Source organism: Apodemus sylvaticus, chromosome 1 (genome assembly GCF_947179515.1).
Source record: "Apodemus sylvaticus chromosome 1, mApoSyl1.1, whole genome shotgun sequence".
NCBI lineage: Eukaryota > Metazoa > Chordata > Mammalia > Rodentia > Muridae > Apodemus > Apodemus sylvaticus.
The window spans coordinates 179423437-179440397 of NC_067472.1; the positions used below are offsets into that span (position 1 = coordinate 179423437).

At 45.6% G+C, this 16961-nt stretch overlaps 1 protein-coding gene across 4 annotated transcripts in view; it reads left to right on the forward strand.

Annotated features, from left to right (window-relative positions):
- The first annotated feature begins 7027 nt into the window (after positions 1 to 7027).
- Garre1 (granule associated Rac and RHOG effector 1) overlaps positions 7028 to 16961 on the forward strand; it is an 80488-nt gene continuing 70554 nt past the window's right edge. Inside the window, exon 1 of one of the 4 annotated variants that reach the window (XM_052165692.1) lies at positions 7028 to 7086. The gene's annotated coding sequence lies outside the window, so the exon portion shown is untranslated. Of the gene's footprint in view, positions 7092 to 7647; positions 7884 to 16961 lie in introns of those variants that run through there. The other 3 variants (XM_052165685.1, XM_052165669.1, XM_052165679.1) reach the window with 3 other exon arrangements.

The window sequence follows — 16961 nt, forward strand, 5'->3', positions numbered from 1 at the left end:
TTTCGTTTCTTTTTTTGACAGGGGTTGTGTGTGTGTGTGTATGTGTATAGCTCTGGCTGTTCTGGTACTATAGAAGGATGAGAAGGAGGAAGAGGAGAAAGGGAAGGAAGACGAAGAGGAAGAGGAGAAGGAGGAGGAAGAAGAGGAGGAGGAGGAAGAAGAAGAGGAGGAGGAAGAGGAAGAGGAGAGGAAGGAGGAGGAAGAGGAGGGAAAGGAGGAGTGATGCCCAGATCGGGGAGGGTGTGGCTCAGTGGTAGAGCATTTCATCTAACACGGACCAGGCTCTGAGTTCGATCCCTACACCACAGCATAAATAAGCACCACCACCGCTTGGTTCCACCCTGAAGGCTGTATCTCCTAGGACCAAAGGCATGGAGTGCCCTTTCCAGTTCTTGGTGGTCTTACTGACCAGGTGCACACATCACAGGATCTGAGCTCTGTTGGCTGTGAAGTAGACAAACTGGGGTCATCCTTGGCTTTCTGGAGACCCTCACTCAAGGCCACAGCCTCAAACCTCATTCCTCTTCCTGGACTCCTGGCAGTTTGCAGGCTTCTGTAAAAGTATCCCTTTGCCCACTGTGCATCTTTGGAGGGAGATAAATTGGGTGGGACTTTTTTTTTTCCTCACTGTGTCCCCTTGGCTGTCCTGGAACTTTCTATATAGACAGGGCTAGCCTTGAACTCCCAGAGATCTGCTTCATGGATTAAAGGCACATGTCACTACACATGGCTTTTCTTTATCTTGTGGGACAGGGTCTCCAGCCCTCGGCCTGGCATATGCTAAACAAACATGCCATTGCTGCTTGTTTATAATTGTTTGCCCCACCCCCAGCCATCTCTTCACATCTTGAACTCACTCGGCAGTCCAAGTTGACTTTGAACTTGTGCTTAGCATCCAGAGTAGCTGGTTATAGACATAAAGCATCAATCTCAGAGCAGATTTTCCTTTAGATTGGTCAGGCCTTTTGTCTCAGCTTCAGTCAGAGAAGCTTGGAATCTTGAGGCCAGCCTAGACGTTAGGAATTTCCCAGGCTCTTGGCCAGCTCCAAATCCCTACAACGATAAAGGCATCCAGGATGTTAAAAAGAGAAGGAGACAGCAGCCAGACATTCCGCTGGATGTGGTGAGATGCATGTGATCCCAAAACTCAGTCAGGAAGCTGAGGCGAAAGAGTCTGGAGTTCAAGGGCAGTGACTTATACAGTGAGGGTGCCCCAGGGAAAGATGAGATCTGAGGCTGGAGAGATGGCTCGGTGGTTACGAGTGCTGTCTGCTCTTGCAGAGATCTTAGGTTCAGTTCCCAGCACCAACATGGTAGCTCACACCCATCTGTAACTCCAGTTCTATGGGATCTGGTGCCCTTTGCTACAGCCACTAGGTATGCACAAAGTATACATATACACACATACATACATACAGGCAAAACACCTATACACATTAATAAGTAAATCGTTATTTTAAAGAAGCCAAGTTCTCCCAGGCAGTGGTGGCACACACCTTTAATCTGAGCACTTAGGAGGCAGAGGCAGGCAGATCTTTGAGTAAAAGGACAGTCTGGTCTACAGAGCATTGTTCTAGGACAGCCAGAGCTACATAGAGAAACCCAGTCTTGGAAAAAGAAGGAGGAGGAGGAGGAGGAAAGGGGAGAGGAGAAGGAGGAAGAAGAAAAAGAAGAGGGAGGAGGAGGAGACGAAGAGAAAGAAGAAGAAGAAGAAGAAGAAGAAGAAGAAGAAGAAGAAGAAGAAGAAGAAGAAGAAGAAGAAGAAGAACAACAACAACAACAACAACAACAACAACAAGAGAGGAGGTAAAAAGAGGAGGAGGAGGAGGAGGAAAAAGAAGAAGAGGAGAAGCAGCTGCCAAGCTCTGGGATGGCGTGGCTCAGTGGTAGAGCACTTCATCTTTCATGGACCAGACTCTGAGTTCAATCCCTACCACCACAAACATAAACAACTGCACACAAATTGCTGCTTGGTTTGAGCCTCTTGGCCTCAGTAGCAACCTGCGGAGGTGGTCAGGGTTAGGGAGTATTGGCAGCTCAGATAGTTATGCACAGGGAAAGGCAGTGACAGAGAGCCTTCCTTATGGGGAGCAATCTGGAGACTAGGGGAGAGGTTTCCCCATCTGCACACAGCTCACGCTGCCCTCGGCTCCATTGCTGCCTGTCATGCTGCCTGAGCTATTACCTTGGCCTGGTCCCAACCTCCATCCACACTCAGCAGATGCAGCCAGTTGCTCTGTGCCCAGAATGTCTGGCCAGCTCCCTCCTCCAGACCAGCTCCCAAATCCTGTGGTCTCTGGAATGCAGCAACCCACCCGGGAGGGAGCTTGCAGCCCATCCTGCAGTATTCACATCCTGCCCAAGGGAGCCCCCACCCCAATACTTCCTCCATCAGATTCACTCCACTGTTCCCCAGCCCACCAAGAAGACTTGGCTGTGGAAACCCCTTCCCTGAAGGTTTTTCTTTCAGATGTTCCCACTAAAACTAACATGGAAGAGGCCAGCCTAGAAGCCTGGCTCCCACTGTCTTGAACAAGCTCAGCCAACAGTAATAGCCTCAACTGCTTAGGAAAATCAGCTCTGTAATCCCGCAGGAGCCCCTGGATGTGAGATGTTCTCAGTTTTTGGCTTTTCTGACACGAGGAATGTGAAGCCCTTATCAAAGCCAGCAAACCTGCCTTTTCTCTCGGTAGCTCCAGCCAAGACCAAGATGCTTGTTTGTGGTCTATCTCACTATGGTAGGTTCTAGGCCTGCCTGGTTCGTTCAGTGTAGATGCACTTCTGTTCACTTCTCATAGGCGGTAACAACCTCAGAGATGGTCAGCCCGTCACCACATCCAGCTAGAACTGTCTTCGTTCGTTTAGACGCACAGTGGGCAGCTTGGATGACACAGTAAGACAATAGATATTAATTGACTAGCTTTTTCTTAAAAATACATAGGGAATGTTACATGCTTGTAATCTCTGTACTGCAGAGACAGAGGCAGGATGATAAATTCAAGGTTATTCTTGGCTTTACAGCAATTGAGGCCAGCCTAGGTTTCATAAGACCTTTGGTCAAGAAACAAAAAGCAAATAAATAAAAGTAAAGGCTAAAAGTGTCTCTAAATGTGTGGTGATAGGTTTGCTTCAAAATGTCTGAATGTTAAAGTGAGAGCATTGAGATGCTAGGCTGTGAGACTCATTCCTCTGTGTGTGCATGTGTGTCTCAGTGTACTTGCGTGTGCACACAGGTGTGCATGTGCACACACATATGTTGAGGCTCTAGTTCACAGACCTGCAGAGCTGGAGCGTCAAAGCTACGGTCCTCCATCTTTTCACTTAGTATCTTGGTGCACTGGAGCTTGGAATAAATAATAAGGAGGTGAGGGGTGAGTTGAGCCATCTATGGTAATACATGCCTAGTAGACAGGAGGATCATGAGTTCAGGGCTAGCCTAGACTATGTGGCTAGACTGTCTCGGAGAACAAAACGAAAATGTTGGCATGCATGGCTTTAAGTTGACTTCCAAGCCCTGTACGGAATCAGTTTCCAGCACATTTCTCTGTGACTATTGCTTGGCGTAAAGCTTAAGTGGCTGTAGTTTCAAAGATAGCTTGAAGTGGACTACAAGGGAAAAGAGCTACTTTTCAACCAGGGTCATGGGGTGTCATAGGGTTTTACTGCTGTGAAGAGATACCATGACCAAGGCAACTCTTATAAAGGAAAGCATTTAGTTGGGGCTGCCTTACAGGTTCAGAGGTTCAGTCCATTATCATCATGGTGGGAAACGCGGCAGTGTGCAGGCAGATGTTTTCTGGGGGAGGCCCTCTCTTCCGCACTGGGTGGAGCCTCAGCATAGGACTTCAAAGCTCATCCCCACAGTCACACTTTCTCCAACAAGGGTACACCTCCTAATAGTTTCCAGGGGTCAAGCATATTCAAAACAGCACATGGGGGTATGGCTTGATGATATAAAGTGTGCTGACTGTGTTTTGGTTTCCTCAGCACCAAAAATTAAAATAGACCACTGGGGGTATAGCCCAGTAGCGAGAGCTTGACTGTATGCGTGAGGTCCTGGGCTCAATCTCCAGTAGCTGGGGGAAGAGTAAAAGTTCTAACTGGTATTTATCAAGCGTGCTCCCTGGAGGATTCTGTGTCATGGTCTAATAGTCCCCTGGGGCCAATAGCAATAGCTAAGAGCGTCTATGAGTAAGAGGCAGCTTTAGCCAGGCTGGAGGTATGAGTCTATAATCTCAACTATTTAGGAAGCTGAGGCGTGAGGATCATAAGCTCAAGTCCTTCCTGGACAACTTAGACGGAAATAGGTCAGTAGTACAGGCTTGCTTAACATGTGGAAGAAGCCCCCAGTACCAACAGGCATGCACATGCACACACAGAGACAGAGACACAGAGACGGAGATTGTTGTTCTGAGACTGTAGGAGTCAAAAGTGGCCAACCAAAGCCCTTGACCAGCAAGATGACATCAGTGTCCAGTAAGCAGCTGCCTGCTTGCTCAGGTTCTACACACATTCACCCCTACCCCCAAAGAATCCTAGTTTCCTCCTGCCTCACCCAGAAAACTTGGGGTAAGTAAGTCACCAAGGAGGAAGGTTTCATTCTGAAGCACTGGCCTGCAGCCTGCCCTGGGATCTCAGGGCCCTTGCTCCGTTTCTCCTGTCTGTTCACCTTTCTGCTTTAGTGCCTTTACAATCTGAGTCATTACCACACATTTTAGAGACTCTGCTCCAGTCTTTATATTTACTCATGTTTGGTTTCTTGACATAGGGTTTCATGGCTGGCTGCAAATTGCCATATAGCCATTTATGTGTAGGGATGTTCTGCCTGTATATATTATATATGTGTACCATGTGTGTGCAGGGCCCTTGGAGGGAAAAGGAAGGGGATAGATCCCCTGATATTGGAGTGACAGGCAGCTATGGCATGCTGGGAATTGAACTCAGGTCCTCTGGAAGAGCTGTCAGTCAGCGCTCTTAACCACTGAGCCATCTCTCCAGCCCTGTTTTTTTTTTTTTTTTTTTTTTGTTTTTGTTTTTGTTTTTTTTTTTTTGAGACAGGGTTTCTCTGAGTAGCCCTGACTGTCTTAGAACTTACCTCTGAATAGAATATGGCCTTATTTTGTTGAATGGATATATTTTCTTTTATGTGCATGAGTACTTTTACTTGACTGTATATATGCTAGCTACATGGGTGTCTGGTGCCTGAGGATGTCAAACCACCTGGAATTGGAGTAATAGATGGTTGTGAACCACCATGTGGTTGCCAGAAACAAATCCAAGTCCTTTGCAGGTGTACCGGTGCTCTTAACCACTGAGCCATTGCCCAGGCCCCAGAATATGATAAATATGGTATTTTCTTTTTCTTTCTTTCTTTCTTTCTTTCTTTCTTTCTTTCTTTCTTTCTTTCTTTCTTTTTTCTTTTCTAGATTTGGTTTTTGTTGAGACAGGGTTTCTCTGTATAGCCCTAGCTGTCCTGGAACTCACTCTGTAGACTAGGCTGGCCTCAGAAATCCGCCTGCCTCTGCCTCCCAGAGTGCTGAGATTACAGGCGTGCGCCACCACTGCCCAGTGGTATTTTCTTTTCTGTGTATACTAACTACTACTGCTGCCACCCATTTTTAACTTTTCTTTATTTCTCTTTAATAAAGTTTGCTTTCATTTCAGTTACTCCTCCAAGCATTTATGTCTTTAATCTTTATCAGTGTGAGAAAGTCAACTTTGTAACTCCTGACCTGGGTGAACCTTGAGTCTCTAGCACCCTAAGACCTGGGGCCAAGCACAACACAGTCCTGAAAGATTTGGCTGTTTTCAAATACTGCATCAAAATCTACATCCATACTTTCCCCTAATGCTGAGAGCCAACCCAAAGCCTCTCCTGTGCTAAGTAAGCGCTCTTCTACTAAACTGGACCTCAGCCCCATAAATCCATTCTTGCCTCTCGGTTTCAGACCTCCATGATACATCCGGAGCAATTCTGACAGCTTTCCAAGTATGCTCAAATAATCATCCCTTGCTTAAACCAGGGGGTTTGGAATGTTCTCAGATAAATCCTATCTTCTCTGATTTTCTAACAATGAAGCATTTGATAATTAACCTTTTTTTTTTTTTTTTTTTTTTGAGATAGGTTCTCACTATGTAGCCTTGGCTATGTAGACCAGGCAGGGCTCAAATTCATAGAGATATGCCTGCTTCTGTCTTCCAAGACCCAGTCTAAAACAAACATTTGTTTCTTTTTTTTTTTTCTTTTTCCTTTTTTTTTCTTTTGGTTTTTCGAGACAGGGTTTCTCTGTGTAGCCCTGGCTGTCCTGAAACTCACTCTGTAGACCAGGCTGGCCTCGAACTCAGAAATCCACCTGCCTCTGCCTCCCAGAGTGCTGGGATTACAGGCGTGCGCCACCACCGCCCGGTTAACATTTATTTCTTTATCTCCCAAACTCTATAGGTAAAACCCCGGGGCTTTAATACGTGTCCCCGACAAGTTGGGTAGTACTCTATCCCCGGAGCTACACGTACCTCGGGTCCCTTTCACCTGTTCGTGTTTTGCTGTGTGCTGTCATGTAGTCCTCGGGTGTTTGTTTTAAAATTCCTTTTTAAATTCCCAGCTCTTGATCTAACCCTGAGGGTAACTACGTGGACACCCACTTCCACTGGGTCAGGGTACTCTCTCCTTCCCTCTCCTACTTTCCCCTCCTACCATCGGCTACAAATGGCACTACATCATTACAGGGATTTGTGACAGTAGTATTCCGTCGGCATCGCTCGCGAAGCAATCCCTGAGGGTGCTAGTACCATCCCGCTCCTACGCCGTCTGTCAGGTATGATGTCTAGCGATCAATGTTTCAGTCATTAATTTCAATGGTAAATCCGCAGGACGCAACCGAGCTCTCCAGCAGGGTGCCGGCTGGGTTTTGAAGCGTGGAGGAAACGCGGAGCTTCGCCGCCGCCCATCCAGCACGAGGGGAGGGTGGGCTCCGTCCGGGGAAACCGCAGCGGCCGCCTGGGGCGGGGGCGGGGCCGGCCGCAGACGTCACTTCCGGTGTACACAGCCGGTCCGGGCGGTGCGCCGGGAGCCGGGGCGCGTCGCAGGTGAGGTACGGGCGCCGGCGGGCCCGGGTCGGCGGGGACTGGCTGGGGGTGTCGGGCGGTGGGTCGCAAGAGCGACTGGCATCGAGGCGAGCTCGCGGGGCGTCGCTTTCCTCGGAGCCGTCCCTCGCCCGCCTGCTGTGGAGGACGCCGGGCTCGGCGGGCGCTGGCCGGGCGGACGGAAGCCCGGAGGGGCCTCTCGGCGCGCGCCCGGGACTGAGACCCTCAGGGGCGCGTCGGCGCTGAAGGACGCGGCCGCCTGGGGCCGCCGCGGGGGATCCGCTCCCGGAAGCTCGCGGCGCCCTGCGCCAAGGGCTGGCGGCCTGCGGGCGACCTGGGTCCACGGGCACAGGCGGGCGCCGCTGCCCTCAGGCCGCCCCGCGGCTGCCCGGCCCGCCGCGCGCCCCTTCCTGGCTCTCACTGAGCCCGTGGGCGCGGCGGGGGTCAGAGGAGGGCCGAGGCTGGGCTAGGACCGAGGAAGGACCCACACCCGGAGGGCGAGCGCAGGGGTCAGGGGTGTGTCTTCCTGCTCCGCGTGGAGCAGGGGAAAAAGAGCACGCCTGTTTGGCATGATAAGAATTTTGTTTATACTTTAACCAAAATTACCTGGGAAACGCTCAGCCTGGGGAGCCCCTAATTTGAAAATAGATTGTCCGTGCCCTTCCCCACCCATTGCCATTATGAAAGCGATTCATTCTTCTGTCCTTGTAAAAAACACTTGCCACAGTATACAAAGTGTCAGGAGGGAAAATGACCACGGCGACTCGGTGACAACCACCGCTAACATTTTGGTGACATCAGTAAGTGCAGATATATATACTGTCACTCGTAGAGGTTTTGTAGTAGAGCATTGGGTACCATAATTTATCCAAACCTTAATGAATATTTGATTGTTTCTCTCTGTTACAAGATACAACACTGGTGGCAAAAAGGATTTATTTGATTATTGTCTTAGGCTAAATTTACAAATGGGGGTCAAAGGTAACATTCCGTTTTTCTCCTTGTGGTCATGCGTGGAAACCTCAAACCCGATGTTGTAGAAAATTCTATCTGTGTTTGCTTCTCATAATTGCTTTAACATTTTTAACCCTTTTTTGGGTTTTTTTTTATTTGTTTATTTACTCATACTTATTTTGAAACATACTCACACTGTGTAGACCAGATTGGCTTTAAGCTCACAAAGATCTCTCTGCTTCAGTTTCTCAAGTGCTGGAATTAAAGACATAGGCTAAGAGGATTTGTTTTTATTTTTATGACATATTTCCCAAGTGGCACGATGGTCATCCAGGTAATCATTGTTGTCTTATTATCTTATTTATTTTAGGCTTAATGTTCTAAGAATGTATTTGTAAAGGGCTACTTACAAGCTTGATTTGGTGCGTGTTTGCATGCTTTTATGTACCTTAAAAATAGTAAGGTTTTCTTTTTTGTAATCTATAAAAAGATCATTACCTTTACAAGTTCAGAGAATACTTTCTTTATATTTGATATTTATGTGTGTAATACATATACATAAAATATACATATTAAACAAGGTTTTATTGCTGTTTTATTTGCTTTCTTGCTGACAAGATAACAGACTCCATATGAAGAGTGCAAGTTTGTTGTGGCAACTTTTCAGTCTGGCATTTGAGATTCTAATCTTCCTCTATTTTTGCACATGAATACGTAGGTTAGCATTGGAGACCAAGATAGAAAAGTTCTCAGATTCCCTTGGCAAGCCTAGATTTTTTTCAATCTAAAATTATCTCTGGATTTTTGGAAGACAGCGTGCTTTAAGCATCCTTAAAAAAAAAACAAATACAAAATACTTTACTAAATACTTACTCAGTTGAGAACTTGAAGCTTACACCAAGAGTTGTGCGGCTCCTAGATCTTCTGCATTCCAGGGAAGTCACTAGCAGGCTCAAACATCCCATGGGTTTTGTGTGTCCACTCTGTCCCTTCTCCTGTGAGACTTTCCTCAGTGGAAAATAATGACCTTCCTAGATGGACAAAGAATGTTGGTTAGAACAAGGAATTGCTTTGTTTGGAGTGAGAAGAGCCCATTGCTGGGTTCTCTCAGTATTAATTCAGAAAGAGACCGCCCGAAGTGGTGAGTTGTGCTGTAAATGTTTTCTCTACAGATATTGTCCAATGAGTCCCCTAGTTGGTTGATCTAGTGGTCGCTGGAGGCTTTTTTCTGTTTCCTTTTCATTTTGTTTAGTTGTATTATTTCCTCTTTGCCATTCTTTATGATACAACTCAGGACTTTGAGATTTTTTTTTTAAAGATTTATTTATTTATTATATGTAAGTACACTGTAGCTGTCTTCAGACACCCCAGAGGAGGGTATCAGATCTCATTATAGATGGTTGTGAGCCACCACATGGTTGCTGGGATTTGATCTCAGGAGCTTCAGAAGAGCAGTCGGTGTTCTTAATTGCTGAGCCATGTCTCCAGCCCTTATTTTTGTTTTTGTTTTATATGTATGGCTGTTTTGTCTGAAGGCTGTACCCAGAGCATACAGAGCCACTGAAACCAGAAGAGGGCTTCTGACCCTCTGAGTCTGAAGTTACAGATGCTTGTCAGCTGCCATGTAGGTGATGAGAAGAAACCCAGGTCCTTTGCAAGAGCAGCCAGTGCTCTTAACCTCTGAACCATCTCTTCAGGCCCTGAACTTACAAGTTTGAGCATGCTAGGTGCGTACTGTACCACTGAGCTACCTCCCCGGATGCTGCGACTTTGTAAATACTTGGTGAGGGCAGCCATTCTTGTTACAAACCAGCCTTGCTCTTGGCTGCTTACCTTAGAGCAGTAGTGACTATTTGCTTACCTTGTCTCTTGCTCCACTTTGCCTTGTCTCTCTAGTGCTAATTTCTGAGTCCTAGCCTCATCCTTCCTCCCCAACCCTTGATCCATGCTTTTCCCTTCACATTCAGAGTAGACTTGGAGGTAGGCACCACTTCCTTTCCCTGCCCTTGGGTCCTTGGAGTGACATCTCCATCCTAACTTCAGCTTTGCATTTTCTCTTGTGTGCTTGTTTGTTTTTGAGTCTTTTATGTATCCAAGCTGGCCTCCAACTTGAGGTTTTCCTCCAGCAACTTCCCAAGTGTTGGGACTATAGGCATATGATAACATATAGTTTCTCTCTGTCAATTCTTTATTTCCTTCTAAATGACTCCTAGTCACAAATCTTTTAATCTTTCATCACTTCTCAGGGTGGCCTGTCTGATGAATATAAAGGGTTGGGTTTTTTTGTTTTGTTTTTTGTTTTTTGTTTTTCCGAGACAGGGTTTCTCTGTGTAGCCTGGAACTCACTCTGTAGACCAGGCTGGCCTCAAACTCAGAAATCCCCCTGCCTCTGCCTCCCAAGTGCATGGATTAAAGGCGTGAGCCACCACCGCCCGGCGAATCTAAAGGTTTTTTGTTTTGTTTTGTTTTTGTTTTTTTGAGACAGGGTTTCTCTGTGTGGTCTTGGCTGTCCTGGAACTCAAGCTGTAGACCAGGCTGGCCTCGAACTCAGAAATCCGCCTACCTCTGCCTCCCAAGTACTGGGATTACAGGCGTGCGCCACTATGCCTGGTGAATCTAAAGTTTTTACTAGCTAACATCTCACAATCTCATTTTCCTTTTTGACTTTGATTACTCTTGTCATTTGTATTCTTCTCTACATCCTTGGTTTTTTATTTATTTATTTATTTTTTAATTTTGAGACAGGGTTTTTCTATGTAGCCCTGGTTGTCCTGGAGCTCACTCTGTAGACCAAACTAACCTTAGACTTAGAGAGATCCACCTGCCTCTACCTCTGAGTGCTGGGGTTAAAGGTGTGAGACACCACCACACTTAGCCTCCCCTATACCCTGATTTAGATTTTACATCTTTTTTCTTAGGGACAGCTCTAGTCTTACTCTGGTTAGGAAGAAAGTAACCCAGTGAATTTAGTAACTCAAAGAAACCTATGGCACAGGCCATTATTAGCTAAGAGACACAGCCTCTGAAGGGTCTAAAATACCTAGAGAGAGACACCAAAAAAGTTGTGCAAGGTTTCAGGAATCTTCCCTGTTTTGTTCACTGCGTTTATCATTAGGTCTAGAACATAGTGTTCTGGAAACAATTGAGAGTTTGTTGAATAAATAACCATCAGACAATAAAATAAAAAATAATACAAATTTGCTATCTATAGAAGAGATGCAGACTTAAGCCAAGAGACATTTTGTAGAGTTTGACAAATTTCAAGCCAAACTGACCCAGCTATAACCCTAAGGGAGGCATGTTTGGAATGTGTTTGTGGCCAGAAAGCTTAAACCTAATTTTGTATACCCCAAGAAAGACTTGTGTTTCTGGGAGAGGTTTGGGATGATGTCTGTAGAAGTTGGGGTGGCGGGTGCAGGAAAGGGTTTCTCTGTGTGAGTCCTGACCAGGAGTGGTGGTGAATAGTCCTTGCAGTATCAAAGGGAGGGGCCGCCTTCCTTATACCCTTCATAGTTTCATCTGAAAGTTTCTGCCAAAGAGGTGGTCCAAGCTCTATCCAAAGTGCTGTAGGAGAGTCTGGTCTCGGGATACTGTTGTCTAGTCTAGCTGTAGCATGGGGACAGCATTGTACCTTTCTTTTAGTGTTGTCATGAGAACTTTGAGCTTGGTAAAGTTCCAGCTAACTAAGGGCTAACTCTTTTGGTATAGATGGAGTTATTGGCCTTCTGGTTAATTCATCAGTCATCCTTGAGCCTAACGTGTTCCCCTGAAACTGCTCCTGGGCTCAGTGACAAAGCTGTTAACCAGACAGTGGGAAGTGATGACAGACAGGCTCTTCCCAAACAACTCAGGCAGGAAAGCCAACCTGAGCTTGTCAAGAGAAACTTTCTGAAGAAGGTTGAGCTTAGCTGATAGCGTGGGGGAGTTAGTGACTCGAGCTCCTATAAGAGCAGAGGGTGCTTAGACAGATGATGACATGAATGAAGCTGCAGAGGTGAGCAAGCCTGGGGTATATAGTTAATAGTGATATCTGCATTACTGAAAGCTCACTGTGCTCATCAGGTTTACTGCAAAGTGTTGTCTGCATGTTCCTTCCTATGTGTAGTCCTCGCAGCCTTGTGATACGTTCAGAACTGGCATGTTCAACTTCTGTTGAATTCAGTTAACCTGCATACTGCTTTACAGTCTAAAGGTATCGTGTACATGCTTTAATTTTCTCAAAGCATTTTTTAATGCAAACAGTAATTTTTTTTTTTTTTCCGAGACAGGGTTTCTCTGTGTAGCCCTGGCTATCCTGGAACTCACTCTGTAGACCAGGCTGGCCCCCCACCCCCAACTCAGAAATCCGCCTGCCTCTGCCTCCCAAGTGCTGGGATTAAAGGCATGCGCCACCACCGCCTGGCGCAAACAGTAAATTTTTAACTAGTCTAACATTAATACTAATTTTGAGACAAGGTCTTGCTAAGTAGCCCAAGCTAGCCTCAAATTCAAGATCTTTCGCTTTAGTCTCTCATACTAGTGTATGCCAGCATGCTCTATCTGGCTTCACTCTGTCTTGGGTACCATTTTGAATGGCGTCCTTTTTTTTTTCTGTGTTTTTTGTTACTTTCCACAGTGCAGTACAGTAAAGTGAGCCTGTAGCTCATCCATCATGGCATTTGCCGTTCATTTGGTGAGACAGGCATAAGAGGCAGCGACAACAAAGGCAGCCAGAGCTCAGGAAAGGCTTCATGGGAGTTAAGGTGGTCCAGCCAACATGGCTTTATTGAGATAGTGAAAGTTTACTTTTAGGCAGGGTTTTACTATGTAGTCCAAACTGACCAGGTACTCATTGTGTAGACCAGGATGGCCTTGAACACAGTAATTCTGTGTCTTAGCATCCCAGATGATGGGATGACAGCATATACTAGCACTACCATTCATAGCCAAACTAATGGATCTTAAACATAGCAAGCTTTTTAGAAAAAATAAAAAGAGGGCTAGGGTCTTTTTTTGAGACAAGATCTGGCTATGTAGCTTGGCTAACCAAGAACTATTTCCCCTCTGCTTCCTGAGTGCTGGGCTTACGAGCATATATGCCCCCCTCTCCTGCCTCCTGCTCACCACAGGTCTTGTTCCAAGGGTGATGTGATGTGTCTCCCAGACAACCAGACACAAAGGATTGAGAACAGGAAAGGTCTTAGAGGGGTCTGAAATCGGGTTACGTTAGTGATGGCATGTCATTGGTGTGTGGCAGCTTCCCTTGGCATCTATGTGCTGATGGCACCATTTATAAAATTATACCTGTTACTCTCTTTTGTCTTTGAACTCATGTCTAGTTTAGGTAATGAACCTCTTAATGCCAATATATGTGGGTCACTTTCAAGATGATTCTTGTAGTTCATGGTGCATTGGTTCTCTTCTCTTCTCTTCTCTTCTCTTCTCTTCTCTTCTCTTCTCTTCTCTTCTCTTCTCTTCTCTTCTCTTCTCTTTTTTCTCTTTTTAGGACAGGGTTTCACTGTATAGCCCTGACTGGTGTCATTTGTTTTCTTTTTCTTTTTTTTTCTTTCTTTTTTTTTTTTTTTGGATTTGGTTTTTTCAAGACAGGATTTCTCTGTATAGCCCTGGCTGTCCTGTAACTCACTCTGTAGACCAAGCTGGCCTCGAACTCAGAAATCCGCCTGCCTCTGCCTCCCAGAGTGCTGGGATTACAGGCGTGCACCACCACTGCCCGGCTACTGGAAGTTTTAAGATTCATCCCTTGATATGGCATTCCTTTAAACATTTTTTAAATTATATTTGAAAATTTATTTGTGGGCATGAGTAACATAGCATATAGTAGGTGTCAGGACAATTTGTAGGAATTGGATTTGGCTTCTACATTTGTGGGTTTTGGGATGCAAATCTGATCATCAGGCTTAGGAACAAGCAGCTTGACCCACTGACCCATTGAACCATCTTATTGGCCCTACTTTTCTGTTAAATCTCTCTGTCTCTCTGTCTACCCCCTCCCCTTCTCTTGGGACAGGAGCAATCTGGCAGGCCTGGACCTTGCTGTTTAGACTAGGCTGACCTGGAACTCTCAGCAATGGGAAGGTTTGAATATAGAGTTAGACCTAGATACTGCTAGAAAAACAAATCACATTTTCTTACTAAAAATGACTTGGGAGTTAAATACTAATGAGATTCAGTTATGGTTAAGGAAACTGGGAGAGCTCAATCTTCCCTACTCCATCACCCTGGTCCCAGAGGCAGAAGAAACCTGGCTCCTGGCTCCCAGACTTGGGTGCCCTAGGCTTCAGAGATCTAGGCAAGCAGAGGTGAAATTGGGCCATCTCAGCAGCTTCCAAGGACTGTGTTGCCCCTGAATTTCCAGGGAGGGGAGGATGCTGTGCTTAAGTAACTTCGTCCTGTGCTTTGTTTAGGTGATGGGGCCCCTTCCTCAGCTGTGTCCACCACTTCCTTTTCGCTTGGGGCTTGAGTAGGAGAGTAGTGATGGGCTGAGAAAAGGGAAAGAGCCATGGCCTCCTTTTCTTCTGGAGCACGCCTAGTGGCACATTTAGTTTGTTGCCTGGATTTTTGAGAATTGGGGCCACAACTGCAGGAAGGTAGGTTCAATTTCTGTGAGTTGTTACTTCTGTGGGATTGGGGTGGATCTGTCTAGTGGACCAGAATGAGGTCTTGCCAAAGATAACTAAGCTAGCCCAAGGCTTCTTGAAGAGTGGCTATTTCCATTTCCTGAGTCTGGAGATGTGCCCAGTCCCATGATCTATAGAGTTTAGCCACTCCATTCTACTTAGGAGACTGACGCACAAGATTTCAGCTGACTTGTTTAAGGTCATCAAATTACTAAGTGCTCTTCTGATTTTTACTGAGAGCAGAAATTCACATCTAGATGAACAGGACTGCCCAAGCCATAGCAATGGACACTGCATTTTGGCAGGACCTGCCTTTCATGAAGTTTTTTTGTATTGGAGCATCTTTCACCTAGCAGCAGGCAAGTAAGGAAAGATCTTACTAGCCCATCGAACTAGGCAGTACTTCTGTATCCCTGATGTCTGGAGAAGGGCTGTGCATACATTTGGATCTCAGTAATTGAGTATGTGAAAACTCATGGTCTGGGAAAGTGACAGAGTACAAAGCCAGCATAATAAGCCTTTCCTGCCTAGGGAACCCATGTGAACAGATGCCATAGAATTTCTGCATTTCTGGCCTTGGCTCAATACAGGAATGCTTGCTTAGCGCCCTGGGTTCGATACCCATCATACACAGACAGACTGGCAGGCGGGCGCGCACACACACAACACACACTCTCCCTCTTTCCCTTTTCCTCTCCTGAATTTCTGATTGTGTGACCTGCTGAAATGTTTATGGGGAGAATAGACTCCTAACTTTGTTTCTGACTTGCTGGTCTTCTTGACTGATGACCGGGCTTGCAGGGGATATAAACTTAGAGTCATTGTGCATAGCTTGGAGGAGAGAGACACCATAATTACCCATTAGTGAAATTGTTCCTTACATGTGCCTTATATAAGAGCCTCACTGTGTAGCCCAGGTTGCTCTATTTTAAAAAAAAAAAAAAACGATTTATTTATGTATGAGTATACTATTGCTATCTTTGGACAACAGAAGAGGGCATCATATCCCATTACAGATGGTTGTGAGCCACCATGTGGTTGCTGGGAATTGAACTCAGGACTTCTGGAAGAGCAGCGAGTGCTCTTAACCGCAGAGCCATCTCTTCATCCCGCCCAGGTTGCTCTTAAATTTTCTCTCTGTCTTTCTCTGCCTCCTCCACTCCCCACCCCCTTGAGACAGGGTCTCTATGTAGTTCCAGTCTGTCCTGGAACTCAATATGTAAATCAAGCTGGCCTCAAACTTAGAGAGTGCTCAGATTAAGTTGTGCCAAGCCCAAATATGATTTTCTTCTGCAAGTACCAGGTTTGGTCACAAATTATATTAAATTTTTGAAAGTGTCTAAATTTATATAATACTTCATATTAAGAAAATTAATTTTTAAGTTATTTTTTGACATCTAAGTAGTGAAGAATTTTAAGTTTTCTTGAATAATTTTTTAAAAGATTTTTATTTAAGGTATGTACACCATTGTACATGTATGTGTTTTGCCTGTATGTATGTATGTATGTATGTATGTATACCATTCGCATGCCTGGTACCTGTGGAGGTCAGAAGAAGGTGTTGGGAGCTGAGTGGTGGTGCACACCTTTAATCCTCAGGAGGCAGAGGCAGGTGGATCTCTGAGTTCAAGGGAAGCCTGGTCTACAGAGTTGAGTTCTAGGACAGCCAAGGCTACACAGAGAAACCTTGTTTGAAAAACCAAATCAAACCAAACCAAGCAAAACAAAACAAAAAAGAGAAGGTGCTGGCTCTCCTGGAACTAGAGTTATAAATGATTGTAAGCTATCTTGTGGGTGCTGGGATGGAAGAGCAGCTTAGTGACTGAGCCGTCTCTCTAGCCTCTTAGAATAGTTCTCTGAAGGATGCAAAAATAAGTTTCTACCAGTTCAGCTTGTTTTGCAAGTTTTCAAACTATTTTTTCTTTTTCAGACAGTGTCTTCCTGTGCTCAGGTTGGCCTAGAACTCCATACCCTAGACTAAGTTTTCTGAGTGCTGGGTTGCATGTATATATCCCCATGTCAGACTTGAAAGATGTTTTGATGTGATAGTTGTGAAATACTTGTTTGATTTTCTTCCATTTTGGCATACAACCTCTGAAATTTAGGGAACCTCTGAACTAATATGTTTTTGTATACTAATGAGATTACTGGGCTGGAAGCCCCTGGAGAGCTTCAGTCTGGGTGCTGATCACCTGAAAAAACTTAAGTGAATTTTGAGTACTAGGACTTAGAGTTTCACCCAGGCCAGTAGGATAGAAGGGAACTGAGTGAACTGGTCATTAGTGGCTGGGGTTTCATGTCCTCCTG